We start from the raw sequence: 5,749 nt of genomic DNA on the forward strand, positions 1-5,749 counted from the left end.
AACCCCTCCGTTTTCATTAGCCACCAGTTGTGGAGGTTGGAAGCATCCGAAATGGTTTAAGCCGGCTTGAAACGCGGCCATGAGTGGCAGCTGCTGTGAAAAGTTGCCGGAAATTTCTGCGCTTCCGCAGCTAGTAGGGGGCATGAAATATGAGTGGAAGTATTAGTATTTGTATTCCCACCGCCGCTTTGTTTCTCGGAGACAGTCGCGGCTCCCCCGGTGGACTTGGAACCGTTCTTACTCCTCTTGTTCCTCCGGCAGCCTCCACCCACCCGAACGTTTCTCATAAAGACATAGGTCAACACACGGCTGAACTTACAAAAAGAATAAAAAAAATAAAAAAAAAAATTAAAAAAGACAAAAAGACATAAATGCCCTTCAATTTCACGGTCAACAAACGGTTGAACTGACGGAGGATTAAAACTGTCCAACGACTCATAAGTGTGGCTACAAATTGGCAATTTTTATTATGGAGGATGAAAACTGTCTACACCCCAATAAGTCTAGGACCAAAAATGGAATTGACTCGCAAAATTACAATGTTAAATTTAACAGCTTCCGTCAATTGAAGTTCGGTGGCAAAAGTGTAGTTTAAATGAAATGGCATTAAGGAGAAGCGAATAGAGGCAGGAAGAGGAAAAGCGACAAAAGGAGAGGGAGAGGTCGCCGGATCCGTTGCCATCCATCACAACTCCAACCACCGATGAGGTCGGACTATCGCCAAGGTCCGTTTCCATCAAGCAAAGCAAAGTCAGGTTTGACTCTTCTCGCTTGTTTTCGTTCGTTTCTCCGTGGACTTTTCGAGCACGTATTGCGGCGATTCATTGTTTTATTTTTATTATTATTATTATTATTTTTTATTTTTTATTGTAGTTTGTTTGATTTGATATTCGATTGAGTTGTGATTTGCTTGTTTGGATGTTCGCTAATGTGTTGTGGTTTGTTTAGCGATTTTTTTTTTTTTTTGAAAGCAACGAAATTATTTTTTTAGTTGTAATGATTGCTGAATATGTGCTTGCATTGTGTAGGGTTTTTTAGCTGTTAATCTTGTGTTGAAATAATGAAATAGATGCATAGTTCATGTTAGGAATATAGCGGAATAATGCGAAAGCGAAGAATCGAAAATTGAGAATTATAGAAGTTAAATAGTAAGGAAAATATAATAAATGACAAATAAATATAATATAAAATGGAAAATATGAAATATATATATATTAATCTCTACAAAGAGAGATAAAAGGAATATATATATATATATATATATATATATATATATATATATATATATATATATATATATATATATATGCTCTACGTGTGGGACAAAGAAAGAAAGAAGAAAGAATTCTTAATTGAGGTGCATATTACAAGACAAACATTAAGCTATTTATACATTGAAATTAAGCAAGAAATGCGGCACGCAGAGGATCAACGACGCAATCGGAGAGAAAGGCTGATGCGCGCATGCAGCGTGGGTGGACATGGTCTGAAGGATTTTGAGCCACACACTATTTTCTAACAATCTCCACCTTGGGTCAAATTCATTATGGAATTAACAACTGGAGCAGTCGACTAAAATCAAACGCTGCTTGAACTTAGTAATAGGAAGAGCTTCAGAATTGCAGGATGGATCACCATCAACTTCCTATGCGACTGAAAGAGCATAAGCAACCATGTTGGTTTCATCATCACTAGCATACCTAGCAGGTTTTTAATTGTCCTCCTAGGACGATCCATAGCAATGGAATACTCTCGCTGTGGCTCGACGAGAGGTGCGGTGCTAGTAGATGCATCATCTTTAGTATTACCATCAGTAGTAGTAACACTATCAATAGGCCTGAATTCAAACTCCACCTTCTCACCAGTACTTTGTGTCTCACCTGTACTGGGAACTTTTCCAGAAGAAAGTAGTGCATTTTCATCAAAAGTGATATCTCGACTCAGAATGATTTTCCGAGAATCAGGAGACCATAGACGATACCCTTTTGACTCAGAAGCATAACCAAGGAAAATGCATTTGACAGCTCTCGGGTTTAATTTACCCGTACTGGAATGAGCATAAGCAGGACATCCAAAAACTCTTAAGATAGAGTAATCAACAGGATTACCTGACCAAACTTCCTCTGGAATTTTGAAATCAAGGGATGAATGTGGAGATCTATTTACCAAATAGCAAGCAGTAGAAACGGCCTCGGCCCAAAAATCACGCCGTTTCCATAACCCAGCATTAGTGAGCATACAACGCGCTCTTTCCAATAGAGTCCTGTTCAAACGTTCGGCAACACCATTCTGCTGGGGTTTACCAGGCAAGGTCTTGTGCCTGGCAATTCCATTTGCCGCACAAAAGTCATTGAAATCTGACTCACAGAACTCCAAGCCATTGTCTGTCCTAAGCTTCTTGACTTTTTTACCTGTTTGAGTCTCAACAAGTATTTTCCATTTCTTGAAAATAGAAAATGCTTGATTTTTATGTTTCAGGAAATAGACCCAGACTTTACGAGAAAAGTCATCAATAATAGACATAAAATATCTACAGCCTCCCATAGACTAGAATTTAGTTGGTCCCCATAAATCAGAATGTATATATTCCAATACATCTTTGGTACGGTGTGTAGCAGTAGAGAAACTAACCCTCTTTTGTTTCCCAAAAACACAATGCTCACAAAATTGTAATTTACCCGTACCTGAACCAACAATGAGGCCTTTCTTGCTCAGGAGATGCATGCCTTTCTCACTCATATGCCCCAGACGCATATGCCATAATTGAGTGAGATCCGCATCAGACATCGATGAGGATACCGCTACTGAACCTGTCACAGTACTGCCATGCAAGACGTACAAGCTTCCGGAACGTGAAGCTTTCATGAGAACAACAGAGCCTTTTATGACCTTCAAAACTCCACCTTCAGCTATGTACTTGCACCCCAGAGATTCCAAGGTACCCAACGATATCAGATTGCGTTTCAAATCAGGAATATACCGAACATTAGTAAGAGTCCTTATAACGTTATCATGAGTTTTAATCTGAACACTTCCAATTCCACTAACCTTGCATTGGGTATCATTACCCAGCAAGACAACATCACCATCAACCGGTTCCAGAGAGACGAACCAGTCTTTGTGAGGACACATGTGGAATGTACAACTAGAGTCCAGAATCCACTCGGTTTCGCTCCGTTTGCAACCGGAGGTAACAGATAACATAACATCGCCTTCTGAATCACTTTCAACAACACTAGCTTCAACGGACTTATTTTCTCTTTCTTGCTTGTTTTTCAACTTGAAGCATTCAGTCACATCATGACCATGCTTCTTGCAGTACTTACAGGATTTGTTGGACTTACGTCCTTTGGACTTGGATCTAGAATTTTTATTGCTACTCCCTGATTCAAGTGAACGACCCCTTACGGTCAAGCCTTCACCTTTGTCCTTAGACTTAATTTCAAAGTCAAACTTTTCTTTGGATAATAGGTTTGACTTAACATTGTCGAAAGTAAGGGTATCACTACTATTACCATACAACATAATTTCTTTGAAATGCGTGTATGATCTAGGGAGAGAGACAAGCAATAAAACAGCGCGATCCTCATCTTCAATTATAACATCAATATTTTCCAAGTCCAATAAAATAGAATTGAATTCATCCAAGTGAGATTTGATAGAAGTACCTTCCGTCATACGGATTGTGTACAGACGCTCCTTCAGGCGTAGCGTGTTCGCCAGAGTTTTGGCCATGTAAAGCGTATCCAGCTTGGACCATAAATCTGACGCAGTCGTCTCACTTAACACCTCACGTAGAACCTCTTTAGACAGGCACAAAAGAATGGTTGAACGTGCCTTGTCATCCAAATCTTCCCAAGTTTCATCTGTCATTGCAGCCGGTTTCTTCTTCTTCCCAGCTAGCGCTTTCTTCAAACCGTTCTGGGTTAGAACGGCTTCCATCTGAACCTTCCAGATAGAAAAGCTAATTTTCCCGTCGAACTTCTCGATATCGAACTTGGTAACAGTTGACATCTTTGAAAATAACTCTCAATTAAACCGCTCTGATACCACTTGTTAGGAATATAGCGGAATAATGCGAAAGCGAAGAATCGAAAATTGAGAATTATAGAAGTTAAATAGTAAGGAAAATATAATAAATGACAAATAAATATAATATAAAATGGAAAATATGAAATATATATATATTAATCTCTACAAAGAGAGATAAAAGGAAAATATATATATATATATATATATATATATATATATATATATATATGCTCTACGTGTGGGACAAAGAAAGAAAGAAGAAAGAATTCTTAATTGAGGTGCATATTACAAGACAAACATTAAGCTATTTATACATTGAAATTAAGCAAGAAATGCGGCACGCAGAGGATCAACGACGCAATCGGAGAGAAAGGCTGATGCGCGCATGCAGCGTGGGTGGACATGGTCTGAAGGATTTTGAGCCACACACTATTTTCTAACAGTTCACATCCAGTTGAATGAACAATTGATTGGTTCCTCATACCAGATGTATATTTAAGTATAAAACCAAACATCAAAGTTGTAAAACCTTCAAGAAAACCTTTTTTCTATTTCCCCTTATCTTGATTGTTGATAACATCACATCTACCCTGTAAAGACTTCCTTTTTCTCAAATACATCATTTCCCAGATTTCATAAAAGCTTAATCTGCCATTACCATGGCATATCAGTTGACCAAAATCAATAGAAAAGCATTAAGATTACACAATTTCTGAAGAAACGATCCAAGAAAAGATCCATATATGGAAAATATACCGCAGAAAAAACAGTGAAAAAGAATGGAAATGATCCCAAAATCCAAACAGAAATTCCGATTCCTTGAGTAACTACCTCAGCTGTTGAGGAAGCTGAGAACCAGATGCCCCTTTTCTTCCAAAAATCCACATATATACTGAATCTTGATTATTGAAACAAAAATAACTGTATAATATACTTCTTGTTCCTTGTAGTTTTCGTTGAAGTCTAGGTTGTTGTCTGACTTCTGTTTCTTGTTTCCCTGTGGTAAAGACTTCATCTTCCCTGTCAAAGATGATAAAAGAAAAATGCTTTTGGACGATTGGATAAGATGAATGGAAATGCAGTGGGGAAAAAGTTAATGATTTTGTCCATACCTTTTATATATTTATAATGCAGGCATGCAGCAGCAATACAGAATGGATTAACATAGATATAGGGTGGATTACTATACAAGTCTTTTTAACTTATTTAGTACAGATCAATAGTATATACTCGGTACTATATATTTTTACCATTTACTAAAAATATCAACTAATATTCAAAATGTTTTAGATTTTTAAGTCAACTTTGCCTTGGAGCATTCTCAATAGTTGTAATTTTTAAAGAATTTTTGCATGAGTGGCTAGAAAGAGAAGATGAGAGGGAAGAGGAAAAAAAAAAAAAAAAGCAAAACAAAGCTGGAAAAAAAAAGAAGAGAGAAAAGCACCATTAATATGCCCAGTTGGGCATTGTGTTGTGTTGCTCTTCATGCGAGATGGGCGTGAAAACCTGTTTTCTTAATCGGTCCCACACATATGATAACAACCAATGCTTCGTAGGGAGCTTTCTCTCTCTCTCTCTCTCTCCTCCATATATAAGTCTTGCTTTTTCAAAAACCACACCAAAAACTTCTATTGGGATGACCTTATAACTTTAGTTGATAAAGGATCTCAAAGAAACAAATTAGCTTAGATTTTCATAGTTAATCGGTTTAAATTAG

At 37.6% G+C, this 5,749-nt stretch overlaps 1 long non-coding RNA gene across 1 annotated transcript; it reads left to right on the forward strand.

Moving 5' to 3' along the window:
• The first annotated feature begins 618 nt into the window (after positions 1-618).
• LOC109169150 lies at positions 619-5,284 on the forward strand. Its single transcript, XR_002052177.1, has 2 exons — positions 619-755; positions 5,041-5,284. It is a non-coding gene; the product is annotated as an uncharacterized LOC109169150 (long non-coding RNA).
• The last annotated feature ends 465 nt before the right edge of the window (positions 5,285-5,749 follow it).

Source organism: Ipomoea nil, unplaced genomic scaffold (genome assembly GCF_001879475.1).
Source record: "Ipomoea nil cultivar Tokyo-kokei standard unplaced genomic scaffold, Asagao_1.1 scaffold3251, whole genome shotgun sequence".
Lineage (NCBI taxonomy): Eukaryota > Viridiplantae > Streptophyta > Magnoliopsida > Solanales > Convolvulaceae > Ipomoea > Ipomoea nil.